Here is a 17,266-nt window from a genome sequence, read left to right as displayed (position 1 = left end):
AGAATACGAGGCGATTGATGCAGGCTGTCAGACAGAACTACACATCTTAGTTTTAGTGATGAAATATGATAGAAATAAGGAATAATTGTATAATGAATAATGAGGTGATTTTTTTTTGCAGATGATAATGAGTGATGATGAATAATGATGAAGAATATGATAATATGGATAATGAAGTTTTTCTTTACAGGTGATGATAATGATGGAGTTATGGATAATGAAGTGATGGATAATGATGTTTTTTTCTTAACAGATGAGGATGATGTTGAAGTTTATGTATTTATGCTATGTAGTTATTTAAGTATTTGCTGCAGTTTGCTTTGACAGCAGGTGTTACATTGCATAGTAGGATGACGGAAGGTTTTCGGAAGGACAGCTATGGAACACATTTTAGACACATTTCACTACCTGTTAATTCGAAGTTCACTACTTTTCAGCATAGTATGCGTTTCTTCTTTCAGCTCAATAATCCATTTTGTATTTTTTCCAGCAGAAGCTTTTCATGATACTTACTAAACCTGTTACTTATTATACCTGTTCTAGTACTTGCATTTTTATTTTTTTTTACCCATTTGTGTGTGTCATTCATGAATGTGTTCACATATACTCTATTTGTTTCATAACCTTGCTACAGCTGACTCATGACGAATGACGTTACACATTTTTTTCATTTACAGGAACAACCTAGAAGCAAATATTTTTTTTTCTTTTTCTATTCTTGCTTTCCCTTATAATTATCCAAAGCAATGCATTGCTAGCACAAAAAAAATGTATCACCAGTTCCAAATAATGCTACCCATTTAAGAGAGTTCTGAATAATACTGAACGATGAAAAATGTTTTGTACTATTAAATACTTGCTGGCCAATGAGTGACATTAATTAGTGTAACTAAATGAATTATGTTAATACTATACCATTCATTAGCTCCTGTTTTCAATAATGACTTTTGAAGTTTTATAAATGGCCACTGAGTGCCAATACTGAATAATTAAAAATGTTTTGTACTATTCAATACTTGCTGGCCAATGAGTGCCAATAATTAGTGTAACTAAATGAATTATGTTAATACTATACCATTCATTAGCTCCTGTTTTCAATAATGAGTTTTGATGTTTTGTAACTGGCCACTGATTGCCAATACTGAATAATTAAAAATGTTTTGTACTATTCAATACTTGCTGGCCAATGAGTGCCAATAATTAGTGTAACTAAATAAGTTATGTTAATACTATACCATTCATTAGCTCCTGTTTTCAATAATGACTTTTGATGTTTTGTAACTGGCCACTGAGTGCCAATACTGAATAATTAAAAATGTTTTGTACTATTCAATACTTGCTGGCCAATGAGAGCCAATAATTAGTGTAACTAAATGAATTACGTGAATACTATACCATTCATTAGCTCCTGTTTTCAATAATGACTTTTGATGTTTTGTAACTGGCCACTGAGTGCCAATAATTAGTGTAACTAGATGAATTATGTTAATACTATACCATTCATTAGCTCCTGTTTTCAATGATGACTTCTGATGTTTATAACTGGCCAATGAATACCAATAATTGCTATATTCAGTCAATTTTATGAACATTATTCTGTAATACTAAATACATGGTACAGAAATGTTCAATAACTGGGCTATAAATGCCGCAAACTACTACTGTAATTCTCAATGAAGACTACTATGTGACTTAATGTCCTTCACCTTCTGAGCTAACTAACCTAAATTACTGCAATATCCATTTGTCCTGTCCATCCTCATGATCATGGAGCACTATATTTGGTTTTTGCACTAATTCTACGTTGATGTGCCTTGTAAGAGCGTGGTGTTGACACGACATGCTGTCCACCACCGTGAGCGATGAAGACGTTATTATGGTCCCACTGTTGGGTGTACCTCATGTAATGCCACAATGATAACATGGAATATTACTACGACATTTCAGTGTCTTGGCTACGCTGATAAACACTTATGGGAAAAGATCTTCAGATTGTCTCACTTGGTGTTGTACTTCTGTGGAAAGATATGGACTTTCAGTGCAGTTGGGTGCAACCTAAAGTGCTACAACCATGATACAATCCTTCCCTTCCTATCCTAGTTCTTGTAACATAATAAAAAATCATTTTTTGCTAACATGATTTCTATTCATGACCTATATATTTTTTGTTGATTTGCTGATATGTTCTAAACTACAGTACATGTGCACCTATGTCATTTGTCAATGAGATTTGTTGTGAAAACTTTGAAGAATTTTTCAGTGCATGTGCACTCTTGTCATTTGTAAACATGATTTGTACTTATTGTATATACATTTTATTTGTGATTTCCTGATATGTTCAATACTTCAGTGCGTATGCACTTATGTTATTTGTTACTCATTGCTTATACATTTCGTCATTTCCTGATATATTTTGTATGTGCACTTATGCCATTTGTGAATATGTTTTGTACTCATTGTAGATATTTTGCCATTGTCTGAAATGTTTTGTACTCGGTGCATGTGCACCACATTTCATTCATGTTCTACATCTGTATATATACTGTAATTGTAAAGTTAATTAATTATGAAAAAAATTGTTGCTCATGGTAAGTCCAAATGACTCACCATCGCTGCCAAATTTTTGCCCCCCCAGTGGAGGGTTATGAAACACGTATGTATGCAGGGTATACAGTACAGCGATGGCGAGCCATGAGAGAATCTCTGACCAGAGAGTTACTTATCGTTGCTAGTCTGCGCTTGACCGCGCGAGAGTTCAGTTCAGTTGCGAATGAGAGCGAGACAGTTGTGGTACGTAGCGAGTCGCGAGAGCATGTAGTACAGTTGCAAGTTGCACTCTGTCTGCAGTAGCAGTCAGTCGGTAGTGTGTGTGAGGAGTCGGCGGGCGTCGACATGGGTCTCTGGTCACAGTTCTGGACGAGGTATATTGTTATCGAAGGTAATGAAGCAGCATTGCGCTCAGCTAATAATGTATTGTAATTATAATTAACTTGTTCAAGAAATGCCCCAATAATAATTCTGTTTTCAAAGCAATCGTTATTAAAAACAAAAAAATCATTACAATTGAGTGTTCATTTCTTAATTTTTGTGTCGAGTTTACATTGGGCCATTATTTTTCAATATTTTTTGTAGCGAAGGTACAGTCGATTTTATTTCAATTTAACGATGTTTTGTGGGAGCTCAACAACATTTGGGTCATTATTATTCAGTAATCTTGTGGGGAAATAACTTTTGGCACGTTTTCATTATCATAGGCTTTTCCTTTAATTTTTTTGCTGGGAACTCACACTTGGCTCTATTCACATTTACATTTGTATTGTCTTGTAAGAATTTGCTGGGAGGTTACGTTTAACACGATTCCCATTAACATTTAATTATTGTCATTTTCAAAATTTTGTGGGTAGGTTACGCTTGGTTCCATTAATATTTATTTACTTTCCTTATAAATTTTCTAGGGAGGTTACAATGTTCATCATAATATTCACTTGTCTATATTCTGAATTATAAGTAGCCTAATTGTATTTGCGCAAGTGGGTGGCACTCTTGGTGTAATGTTCCCCTGTCCGCAGTTGCTAACACTGGCACCTCGGTCTGTTACTACCATTGACTTGACATGTGTGAGCAGCCTATAGTGGCTCGCCTTCCAGATAGTCTGTTTTAAAATTTTTAGGACTAAAGCTTCATCGCTTGATATTTAGTGACATGTAGGTACTATTTCTTTCTCGTACTATTAGCCAGTTCTTACATTCATATAAAAAATTTTCCCATTGTTTTTGAACTTACGTTGTAGGCCAGCGTGAATATTTTTCTTCTGATGAAGCCACTCGTAGTAGTGCCGAAACCAGGTCAAAAGACTTGATTTTTTCGACAGAGGGCGAACTTATTTGTCCTGAGACGGTTTTCTGACGCTCGAAAATTCCAGAACGTTGAAACACTCCCTTAGTAACCACCGTTATTGACTAGTCGATAATAGTCTAACAGTTTACAATAGTTTGACCGTGTGCAACTAATAAAGGCTGATCGGCTGATATTTGCAAGGGGCTTGTTTCGTATCAAATCCAATAAAGCTAATTAGGAAGTTAGGCAGCAATAATTGGTAGGTATTCCAGAATGAGATTTTCACTCTGCAGCGGAGTGTGCGCTGATATGAAACTTCCTGGCAGATTAAAACTGTGTGCCCGACCGAGACTCGAACTCGTGACCTTTGCATTTCGCGGGCAAGTGCTCTACCAACTGAGCTACCGAAGCACGACTCACGTCCGGTACTCACAGCTTTACTTCTGCCAGTACCTCGTCTCCTATCTTCCAAACTTTACAGAAGCTCTCCTGCGAACCTTGCAGAACTAGCACTCCTGAAAGAAAGGATATTGCGGAGACATGGCTTAGCCACAGCCTGGGGGATGTTTCCAGAATGAGATTTTCACTCTGCAGCGGAGTGTGCGCTGATATGAAACTTCCTGGCAGATTAAAACTGTGTGCCCGACCGAGACTCGAACTCGTGACCTTTGCATTTCGCGGGCAAGTGCTCTACCAACTGAGCTACCGAAGCACGACTCACGTCCGGTACTCACAGCTTTACTTCTGCCAGTACCTCGTCTCCTATCTTCCAAACTTTACAGAAGCTCTCCTGCGAACCTTGCAGAACTAGCACTCCTGAAAGAAAGGATATTGCGGAGACATGGCTTAGCCACAGCCTGGGGGATGTTTCCAGAATGAGATTTTCACTCTGCAGCGGAGTGTGCGCTGATATGAAACTTCCTGGCAGATTAAAACTGTGTGCCCGACCGAGACTCGAACTCGGGACCTTTGCCTTTCGCGGGCAAGTGCTCTACCAACTGAGCTACCGAAGCACGACTCACGTCCGGTACTCACAGCTTTACTTCTGCCAGTACCTCGTCTCCTACCTTCCAAACTTTACAGAAGCTCTCCTGCGAACCTTGCAGAACTAGCACTCCTGAAAGAAAGGATATTGCGGAGACATGGCTTAGCCACAGCCTGGGGGATGTTTCCAGAATGAGATTTTCACTCTGCAGCGGAGTGTGCGCTGATATGAAACTTCCTGGCAGATTAAAACTGTGTGCCCGACCGAGACTCGAACTCGGGACCTTTGCCTTTCGCGGGCAAGTGCTCTACCAACTGAGCTACCGAAGCACGACTCACGTCCGGTACTAACAGCTTTACTTCTGCCAGTACCTCGTCTCCTACCTTCCAAACTTTACAGAAGCTCTCCTGCGAACCTTGCAGAACTAGCACTCCTGAAAGAAAGGATATTGCGGAGACATGGCTTAGCCACAGCCTGGGGGATGTTTCCAGAATGAGATTTTCACTCTGCAGCGGAGTGTGCGCTGATATGAAACTTCCTGGCAGATTAAAACTGTGTGCCCGACCGAGACTCGAACTCGGGACCTTTGCGTTTCGCGGGCAAGTGCTCTACCAACTGAGCTACCGAAGCACGACTCACGTCCGGTACTCACAGCTTTACTTCTGCCAGTACCTCGTCTCCTACCTTCCAACCTTTACAGAAGCTCTCCTGCGAACCTTGCAGAACTAACACACAGTTTTAATCTGCCAGGAAGTTTCATATCAGCGCACACTCCGCTGCAGAGTGAAAATCTCATTCTGGAAACATCCCCCAGGCTGTGGCTAAGCCATGTCTCCGCAATATCCTTTCTTTCAGGAGTGCTAGTTCTGCAAGGTTCGCAGGAGAGCTTCTGTAAAGTTTGGAAGGTAGGAGACGAGGTACTGGCAGAAGTAAAGCTGTGAGTACCGGACGTGAGTCGTGCTTCGGTAGCTCAGTTGGTAGAGCACTTGCCCGCGAAAGGCAAAGGTCCCGAGTTCGAGTCTCGGTCGGGCACACAGTTTTAATCTGCCAGGAAGTTTCATATCAGCGCACACTCCGCTGCAGAGTGAAAATCTCATTCTGGAAACATCCCCCAGGCTGTGGCTAAGCCATGTCTCCGCAATATCCTTTCTTTCAGGAGTGCTAGTTCTGCAAGGTTCGCAGGAGAGCTTCTGTAAAGTTTGGAAGGTAGGAGACGAGGTACTGGCAGAAGTAAAGCTGTGAGTACCGGACGTGAGTCGTGCTTCGGTAGCTCAGTTGGTAGAGCACTTGCCCGCGAAAGGCAAAGGTCCCGAGTTCGAGTCTCGGTCGGGCACACAGTTTTAATCTGCCAGGAAGTTTCATATCAGCGCACACTCCGCTGCAGAGTGAAAATCTCATTCTGGAAACATCCCCCAGGCTGTGGCTAAGCCATGTCTCCGCAATATCCTTTCTTTCAGGAGTGCTAGTTCTGCAAGGTTCGCAGGAGAGCTTCTGTAAAGTTTGGAAGGTAGGAGACGAGGTACTGGCAGAAGTAAAGCTGTGAGTACCGGACGTGAGTCGTGCTTCGGTAGCTCAGTTGGTAGAGCACTTGCCCGCGAAAGGCAAAGGTCCCGAGTTCGAGTCTCGGTCGGGCACACAGTTTTAATCTGCCAGGAAGTTTCAATTGGTAGGTACATACTTTGTTGTTAATGTTATTTATCTTTTGTTTAAACAGCACGAATGAGGCAGTTACTCCATTCGTCTGTCAAAATAATAACGGTTAGCTCATCACAGGTCACCTATTAAGGTCGTCACATGCCAATATTCTTCCTGTGTCACTGAATGCACAATCCTCACTGCAATCCAAATCGTGAGTGCCCGGCGCAGTTGTCGTGTTATCACCGTGCACAAATGAACACTTCAACACGTCAACAAATTACTCAGTCAATGCCATTTCTGTATTTGCTGGAGGTCAGGCCCACGGCGTTGGGTGACGGACACAGCCTTTAACAATTGTAAGTGCGGGGAGCCGTCCTGCCAAAATCCGCTCTGCTCGTTCAGCAGTCAACAAATCACTTGCTCGGAGTCTCAACAACGCTGACTATCGACAGTACCAACTGCGACCTGTGTGAGGCAATGATATATTGTTCTCAATATGTAAGGGGCTGTTGACCCCTTACATCCCCTTACACCCTAAAGGACTTCTTTGAAACTGGAGGTGTAAAAGAATATTGAAAGAGTTCACAGTGATAGAAAGAGCATAAGCATATAAATACAAGTACAATGAAATTTACAAGTTGAATGGTAACTCCTCTGACTCTGGTCGTAAACTGACTCTACAAAACAGACTACACTTACATTACAAGCTGCCCTAATGACACAACTCAAAATTGTAATTTGTTGAAACAATATTATCACATATAGATTATAAAAAATTCATCTCTACCGCTTGATGGATTACACAACTCCGGATGTCTATTGAACCGTCTTGTAACAAAACTATTTTTAAAAAATGGTTGAAATAGCTCTGAGCACTATGGGACTTAACTTCTGATGTCATCAGTCCCCTAGAACTTTGAACTACTTAAACCTACCTAACCTAAGGACATCACACACGTCCATGCCTGAGGCAGGATTCGAAACTGCGACCGTAGCGGTCGCGGGGTTCCAGACTGTAGCGCCTAGAACCGCTCGGCCACCCGAATATTTTCACATCGGGTCGTCTCAGCAAGGTTTGCCGTCCAGAACACAACCACAATCCTACTATATTAGCACAACACATCACAGGAAATAACTATCTCTAATTAGACTAATACCTACTTCACCTAACACATCAGTGACCAGAACCACAATACATAAAAAATAATATTTAATACAAATGCAGATAAATGACAATAATGTAGTCTCTACTCTACACGCAAATATGAAAGTATAGTCAGTGTGGTCATTACAAGACCAATTTTTAAAGAAATTTACTTCTCAATGATTATAAAATTGTTTCCTGCTTTTGAGTGTCTATTATTAACACAGTTCACAGACTAGTCCATATCTAAGTCATATTAATACATACTACAATATTCTAAACACTAATACGTCTCACACTATAAAGGGTAACTATATCTCAGTTCTTACATGCAGTTCGTCTCTTAAATATGGTTTTTTTTTCTGATCATGAAAACCAATAATGCAGAATAGTTACAAATATAGTAATTAAAAGACAACTGACACTTGAACACCAGTTTGCATGAGCTTTATTCTCCAAATTCACATAATGACCAAAAAACATCCATACACATTTATCTGTATGCCCAGCTACACCATGCTTCATCGTCCTCATAACTTCTCTATTCTGGGTTGCTCCGGTCTTCACACAGATAGTCTCTCTTTATATTTCCAAATTGCTATGCACTCGATTGGTCTGAGCATATTCCACCTCCTCAATATTGGGGTGTTCGATCTTGATAATTCTATTGGTCCCTTGTACATATGGTTAAATTTATGTATTCCAGAATCTATCTTCTTCGACTTAGCGTGCAGTCTCACTAACCATAGGTCTTCTGCCCTGTAGATTATAGGTTTCACCATTTTACCATGTCTTTCCTGTCTCCTTTTCCCTTTTTCCCTCATGTTCATTTCTACTAACTCAAGTTTCCTCTACCAAGTTAGGTTATCACCTTGTGGATATTCCACCAACTCACGAAAAACACTGTCAGGTTTACTGATTACGTAAGATTTCGGATGGTGCAAATCCTGTTGAATCATGTGGTAAATGGTTCCGAATACTCTCGAATCCCTTCCAGGTACCGTGATTCCTGTGACAAAGGTACGACCCAAACGATTTAACTCCTTCATTATCTGTTTGCCCAGGTTTGAGGCTGGTCTGTATTTACAGAATGCGATCTGTTGAATTTGATGTGTCCACTCCTTGGATCGGAACTGGGATCCATTACCACTTAGGATTCGTTACTGTTTACATACATTGCTGAAGTAATGCTTTTCGAACTTATTAATGATAACCTTGTTTTCGCTTTCTTTAATGGGTAAAACATCACATATTTAGATATTAATTTTTCTGCAGCTGGAATTTGGGTATAATTTCCTTTTGTTGCAGACAAGGGATTGAACAGGTCCACTGTCACGATGTGTCTAATTGATTCTGGTATGGCCAGATGCAGGTAACCTTTACGTAGAACAGTGGTAGTTTTAGTTTTCTGAAAGGTATCACAAGTGCTCAGCAACTTGCGTATACGCCTTACCATGTTGTTGAAGACACAGTCCAATCTCAGCTTCTGAAGGCGCTTCTTAGGTCTATACTGGGCATTGCTATAATGTGTGTACCAGATTACCTTGTCTATTATATGCTGTTTTATACATAATCTCCAGCTCTCTTCATCCTCTCTCTTCATTCGAACAGTATTACCTGGTTGATATACACTCCTGGAAATTGAAATAAGAACACCGTAAATTCCTTGTCACAGGAAGGGGAAACTTTATTGACACATTCCTGGGGTCAGACACATCACATGATCACACTGACAGAACCACAGGCACATAGACACAGGCAACAGAACATGCACAATGTCGGCACTAGTACAGTGTATATCCACATTTCGCAGCAATGCAGGCTGCTATTCTCCCATGGAGACGATCGTAGAGATGCTGGATGTAGTCCTGTAGAACGGCTTGCCATGCCATTTCCACCTGGCGCCTCAGTTGGACCAGCGTTCGTGCTGGACGTGCAGACCGCGTGAGACGACGCTTCATCCAGTCCCAAACATGCTCAATGGGGGACACATCCGGAGATCTTGCTGGCCAGGGTAGTTGACTTACACCTTCTAGAGCACGTTGGGTGGCAGGGATACATGCGGACGTGCATTGTCCTGTTGGAACAGCAAGTTCCCTTGCCGGTCTAGGAATGGTAGAACGATGGGTTCGATGACGGTTTGGATGTACCGTGCACTATTCAGTGTCCCCTCGACGATCACCAGTGGTGTACGGCCAGTGTAGGAGATCGCTCCCCACACCATGATGCCGGGTGTTGGCCCTGTGTGCCTCGGTCGTATGCAGTCCTGATTGTGGCGCTCACCTGCACGGCGCCAAACACGCATACGACCATCATTGGCACCAAGGCAGAAGCGACTCTCATCGCTGAAGACGACACGTCTCCATTCGTCCCTCCATTCACGCCTGTCGCGACACCACTGGACGCGGGCTGCACGATGTTGGGGCGTGAGCGGAAGACGGCCTAACGGTGTGCGGGACCGTAGCCCAGCTTCATGGAGACGGTTGCGAATGGTCCTCGCCGATACCCCAGGAGCAACAGTGTCCCTAATTTGCTGGGAAGTGGCGGTGCGGTCCCCTACGGCACTGCGTAGGATCCTACGGTCTTGGCGTGCATCCGTGCGTCGCTGCGGTCCGGTCCCAGGTCGACGGGCACGTGCACCTTCCGCCGACCACTGGCGACAACATCGATGTACTGTGGAGACCTCACGCCCCACGTGTTGAGCAATTCGGCGGTACGTCCACCCGGCCTCCCGCATGCCCACTATACGCCCTCGCTCAAAGTCCGTCAACTGCACATACGGTTCACGTCCACGCTGTCGCGGCATGCTACCAGTGTTAAAGACTGCGATGGAGCTCCGTATGCCACGGCAAACTGGCTGACACTGACGGCGGCGGTGCACAAATGCTGCGCAGCTAGCGCCATTCGACGGCCAACACCGCGGTTCCTGGTGTGTCCGCTGTGCCGTGCGTGTGATCATTGCTTGTACAGCCCTCTCGCAGTGTCCGGAGCAAGTATGGTGGGTCTGACACACCGGTGTCAATGCGTTCTTTTTTCCATTTCCAGGAGTGTATATCTTCATCACAAGATGCTTCTTTAATCCTTTGTCGTTCTTCTTCACATTCGTCATTCCAGTGCCAGGTCATTTTGGATTTAATAAGTGTTCTCAATTTGGGGGCAGTGAGCACAGGTTACTTCACAAAATTCCGATAGAACTCACGGATGCCGAAGAATGCTCTCAGTTACCTTTTCTTATGATGAACTGGAAATTGCCTAATTGTTCCGAGCTTACTTGGGTAAGGGTAAATATCCTTTTCTGTAATTATGAATCCCAAGAATTGTATCTGGGATTTACCAAATTCTGACATATCCAAGTTTGCTGTCAGCCCAGCTCCCTCAAACGCCTGCAAGACTCCCGTGAGCGTCTTTAAATGCTCTTCCCATGTCTCACTTGCAATTAATATATCAGCGACATAAACACTAACCTTCTTAAGTAATTATTGACCCAAAATATTGTCCAATGCTGTTATGAATTCCGAGGCGAACGCATTAAGGCAAAATGGCAATACTCTAAAATGATAACTTCTGCCAGCATACGTGAAGGTAGCATACTGACGTGACTCAGGGGCCAGAGGTACTTGCAGTACACAGTGTTAGGGGCAATGCTACTAAGTACCACCTCTGGATTAATTCTTCTATCGTTTTTGGCTTGTCGTGCTCTGGTTCAATTATTTTATTTACTGTAGGTGCATACAAAACTACCTTACCTTCCCATCTTTCTTGTTTACCACAAATGATGGACCATTACACTGGCTCTTGATTTTCTTAATAACCACAAGGTCAACTATTCTTTGTATTCCCTCTTCTACTGCTGGCCTTTTAGCCTGAGGGATGGAGAACTGTTTAACATTGAAAGGCTTATGTTGCTTATTTTTCAATTTACATTCTACCCCTTTCATGATTCCTCACTGTTCAGAGATGACTTTCCTGTGCTTATGTAAGATCTGCACTAATCTCGTCCTAATCTCTTCGTCCAAACGTGTCATATCTTCTGGTTTATTTCCTGTAGCATCTTCGATAGGTACATCCGCTTGAGCTAATCTCTTGTAGAATATCAATATTTCCTCATCATCCAGCTGTTCTTCTGTAGCCCCCTCCTCACAACAGAAATTCACATGTCAGAACTCTTCTTCTTCTTCTGACTTCTTACTTTCTACTGAGGTCAATTCTCTCCTTTCTCCCTCACATCCGTTTACACTCACTGTGCCTTCAGCGAAATTCATGATTGCTTCTACTTCGTTCAGCCAGTCAATTCCCAAAATAGCTGTCATGTCAAAATCTGGTACCACTAAAATTGTCGCTTCATATACGTCTCCCTCTACTTCAAATCCAATCAATGTTTGTTCCTTAATGCGCTTATTTTTGACACCTACAGCATTTACAACTCGGACAACACTTACAGGAAAACTAGGTAAGCTGGCGTTAGTATTCAGTATCTGTTCATATAACTTTCGAGATATAGCACACACTTCACTCCCAGCGTCAACTAGGGCATGAACATCCAATCCGCACATCTCTATCCTGACTACAAGTGATCTCGGTTCTTAGGAACCCTGTTCCTTTTCCCTTATGAGATCTTCTCTCAGATCACCATCATCATGCCTAATCAGATTTATATAGGTTCTCCTTTGTCCTACTCCTGACCAGACCTCATAAGAAGTGTGGTCTAGTTTACCAAACTCCTTTCCTCCTGGTCTAGGGTCTCCTATTTGTTCGCCTGCCACCTTCTCCCTTATATTCCCTTGTATTTTCATCTCTTGTAGAATCGCCTCCATTTCCCAACCCCTACTCCCATGATAGTCTCCTCTTCTCAGTTGAAAGATGGATTATTGAACTGATTCCGTTAGTCATTGTCATCTCTTTGGCGCTGCTGACGTGCTTGACTATTCTCTTGCCCATCTGTGGACTCCAATTGCTCCAGTATCTCCATCAGCATTTCTCTGTCTTTAATCAGACTTCCAGGTTTCTTGCATCTTGCGACTTAATCTTCTCTTTACTGCAGAAATCATTATTCCATCATTTAAGGGTAGCTCTAAAGTTTCATTCAGTTCCCATAAACGCTCAGAAAATTCTCTCAACGTACCTCTCTAATTATTAAGGGACTTATGATGAAGCAGGTTTTCCAGCATTGCACAGTGATGGCTCTTTAACCAGTACTTCTTTATAAACTCTCCTTCAAACTTACATTGTACTTGACGGGTAATTGTTATTACAGAGTGGATGTAAGTCTGATTTGCCTCCATTCAGGTACACGCAGTCGTTATCTATGCGAAAATCCTTTCTCATAAGGTGAATCCCGCTCACTTACCATATGTAGGCTTTAACGAGTACTGTGTCAGGGATTACAAACGGATAACGCTCCCTGAAATTATCATGAACCAGCGCCATCAGTACATAAAGGTGAAAGGTTTTGTTCATGTCGACAAGCTAAGAACTAACAACTCATGTCCCGTTATTATTCTGACTTAGGTTTCTTTAACCTGTCAGTTTCTTCACTTCTTTCAACTATTACAATTGCCGGAAATTTATGCATTGACTGGGTAAAAGGGAGAGTCTATTCTGTCATTTCAATTGCAGCGCTCAGGTTCATTTTCACTTTGTGATGATTAACACAAATCTTTATAATTAGCAGTACTGATTCCTACTTGGATTGATTTTGGTCTCCTACGAATATAGTAAAATTGTGTCACACCTTAATGTAGCGGGTAGGCTTTATTAAATGTAATTTTGTATCAGCAAACAACAACACATTCACATTGGCGTACCATAACTACCGCATTGTATGACTGTACTATCACTTGTGGCAGCAAAGCAAAACCAAACTGAGATCAGCAGTGAGTTGTATAAACTATGCACTGAATGGTGTCTAACAAAACCTTGATGGCACTCAACAGCTATTGTATCAGTTATCACTGAAATAAAGGAAGGATGGGAGGCGTCACTCGATAGAAAACTTTACACGTTGGGATTAAGGGGCAGTAGAATGAATTTAGCCTCCAGCGATACATGAAACAAGTAATTTAAATAATGTGGATAAAGGCTCTGGAGTACGTTCATTTGCTTACTACTACTAATTAAAATTACCAAAATTATTACCTCAAATGTAGGTGAAAGCCGTTAACAATTTGCTGTAGCGATCTGCAAAATTAATTAGCACAAAATCGTTTTTCACTGCAAAGCATATAAAGTGCCACCACAACATCAAGGTGTTACTGAGATCCAAATCCATTAAAGTGAACTAAAATTTCTCGCACAATAATGATTTCATAGCCAACCATACTAGTTCAAAAATTCGTTCAATCAAGTGATCACGTTCTAAAGCTTCTCAGGGATGTAGAAAGAAATTATATTCACACGTCATAGGCAATGTGGCTCCATCATCAATCACAAAGAAATCAAGTAAAATATTCGTCATAAATCAATAGCACCATGCTCACTGAGCTTCAGTTTCCCTTGGCAATTGTTTAACATTAAGATATCAAACACAGATTACTAATGACTTCGTGATACTTCCGAAAATTGGCATGAAACGTGTGGTTACAGATGAAAAGGAAACGATGCATAATACATAAAACATCACAGAAAAATTGCTGTAACCCAGTCTATACTCACTACAGCAAGTATTCAAGAATGCTCAAAGAGAGTAATATCACGAATTTCTGAAAGTTAAACCTCAATTACGCAGTTGACGCAAACTTGTGTTCATACCAAATCACAAAGTAATACCACAAAATTCTGAAAATAATCTCATAAAAAAACCTTAACTAACTTTCTATTATTTATAGAAATCACGTATCATCGAGAAACTTTGATTTTCAGGTGCTTAAGGCTCACTTACACCCATGGCACGAGCGTGTGTTCGGCTCGGAACCAAGAGACAATTTCACTTAAATAAGTTTCACAAAAACAGTACACAGAAATTAATTATATCACCTGTTCTGTCAACTGGGCAAGCTTTTAATAACCACAGTTAGATTCTCTAAGCTGATGTCCAAACCAAATTGTAATGGTTTACTACAATTTGCCAAAATAAACTTCTTGTAAAATTTATCTATTTATTCTGACTTTAAACAATACATTTCAAGCAGGATTCTGTATTATACAATTCATACCATACCAGCACACCTGTCAAGGAGACGTCCTAACTCCAGATCTTCCTGCTAAAGAGGCTAAATATGGCGCACCCGGAGCCAGTATATTCCAGTTTCAATCACTGGAGAGAGGGTGGCGGGAGTCCTCCTATTAGCTGAACCACTTGACGCGGTCTAAACTATCAATACCTTGTGGGGTACTCAGCAAACCTCTTCCGTCAGCCTTGTCCACCTTCTACCAGTATATGGTTAGTATTATTTTTCTATTACCGAAACATTTATATTTCATTCATTCTCTCATGCAGGGACAATGAGGTTGTAATCATTCTGCAGTGTTCTGCGATCGGATCAGGATAGGAGCTGACGCTGTTTCCAGTTGTGAAGTGGCTCGTCCAGCTCGAATAACTGTTGTCTGAGAGTACAAGCTGGAATATTTTCAGATAAGGAAACTCGGCGGAAAAAATTACGAGGAAGTCTGAATAATAAATGAGACTGACCAATGAAGTAGTGTTGGCAACTAATGTCTAATCCTACCAGGCACTAACACACTATGTTGTACAACCTCGTATGTACCCTGAGCAGCTATGTGCCGCGAGAAACAAAGTCCGGTCCCGGGAGCAGATTACCGCAGGTCCAGATTCTGAGGCAGGCTGGAGTAGTGATCGGAATCTTTCCGGCAGCCCCGGAGGCGCCGTTTATAATGGCTAGCATGATACGCCTCCCTCGCTATCACGCGCTGTCCTCCTGACCTCGGCTCCTTCCAGAAGCTTCTGTACTTCTGGTCATGTAGCCCACACTACCCTTACCACCAAAACGCTGTCCCTCCTGCTTTCAAGAGTCCTTGCTGACGTTAGGTTACTCCTTTACTGGCATACATTATGCAGAATTATACCCTTAGCTATACACTCTGAATACTTCACGCTACTGATTCGCGACACGTACGCGACAGTTCTCTGATCCAGTCGCCATGCTACGTCCAAATTGAGTAGCTTCTCCTTGTGCTACATAAAACTCTGATGACCAACACAGTGATCCTCTCATGATACTAGCCAGCAGGTCTTAAATGGAGCCCACTAACAGTACCGCCGACTTTACGTGTTCTTTCCTTATTTAGTACTTATTACAAGGATAACCACCCCGCTATATGCCGATCATCATTCTCGCATACATTTTTATGTGAGGGTTTTGCCAAGCTCACCGCCCCTGTTGACTCAGGCTCGCAGAGGTAAACGCAGACTACTGTGCATCGGACACGACCTGCAGCCCTGTTTCTGTAGTCCGGCAGAGGCTCACGAGAAAGGCAGATCAGCGGCACTGAGGCACCGGTTGCCACTCATTACAGCCGGCGGCTGGTCCCACCTGGTCTCGATCCTGTGGCTCCAGCTGGTGATGCCCAGTCGCCTGCCTTGTGGCATGGGGCTCACATCGTACTGGTGGAGCTTGCTTGACTCTGAATGACTCGTCCTCAAAATTCAGGGCCATTTATATGGCTCTGAGGCACATTTGTTACACAGAAGTCCGCAGCTCGTGGTCGTGCGGTAGCGTTCTCGCTTCCCACGCACGGGTTCCCGGTTTCGATTCCCGGCGGGGTCAGGGATTTCCTCTGCCTCGTGATGACTGGGTGTTGTGTGATGTCCTTAGGTTACTTAGGTTCAAGTAGTTCTAAGTTGTAGGGGACAGATGACCATATATATTAAGTCCCATAGTGCTGGGAGCCATTTGAACCATTTTTTGTTACGCAGAACGCAGAACTGAGTCACGTAAGAAGAGTCCTCCACTCGTGTGGCAGTATCGTCCTGCCCACTCTGGCTATTACCACTGTACAGTGCAGTAATCCACTGAGTATGGCTGGCCCGTTTGACAATTCTTTTGCCTATGTGTTATTCAGACCAACATGTTGCCTGAATATGCTCATCAGCCCCGGTTGCTGATGCAATACTCTGGAGCGGCTTTTATTACCATATCTTCCAAACTCCATTAAAAACTAGGTAGTAATGTTACATTGCCCCCACTCCCCCTCCACAGGGTAGATCCGGCGCCTTGAGTCTTGTTCAGGACTGTTTCTCCTCCGTGACCACTTCCAACTTTGATCTATAAAATACAATCACGATACTTTATTCGCCATTTTATTGTACAATATAATTATCACGTTAAAATGTGTGGTGTTTTCCCATCTCCGTTAAGCTCTACAAATTCATTTTTCTCTGACTTACTACAATTTTCTTTATACATTTGCTATGGTTGTCATCACCTTGGAATCTTTTCTTGTATTGCTAAAACTCACAACATCCCTCAAGGATCTCTTGACCTCTTCACTACTAAACGCTATTAGGCCTCTTGCCATTCTATGCTCACACACTTCTAACTCACCATTCCATACTGACAAACTAAATATGACACTCTTTTTCTCTTAATCAATTACCCTTGACAAATCGATTTCAACAAGGATTGGGTCTGGCTTGACTAAACTCTTCCACTTGGCGTGTGGTCTTTCTATCCAGTGATTTTTAACCTTTCATTATGGAACAATTA

The sequence above is a fragment of the Schistocerca cancellata genome, chromosome 5, assembly GCF_023864275.1.
Source record: "Schistocerca cancellata isolate TAMUIC-IGC-003103 chromosome 5, iqSchCanc2.1, whole genome shotgun sequence".
Taxonomy (NCBI): Eukaryota; Metazoa; Arthropoda; class Insecta; order Orthoptera; family Acrididae; genus Schistocerca; species Schistocerca cancellata.
This window is presented reverse-complemented; position numbering follows the sequence as displayed.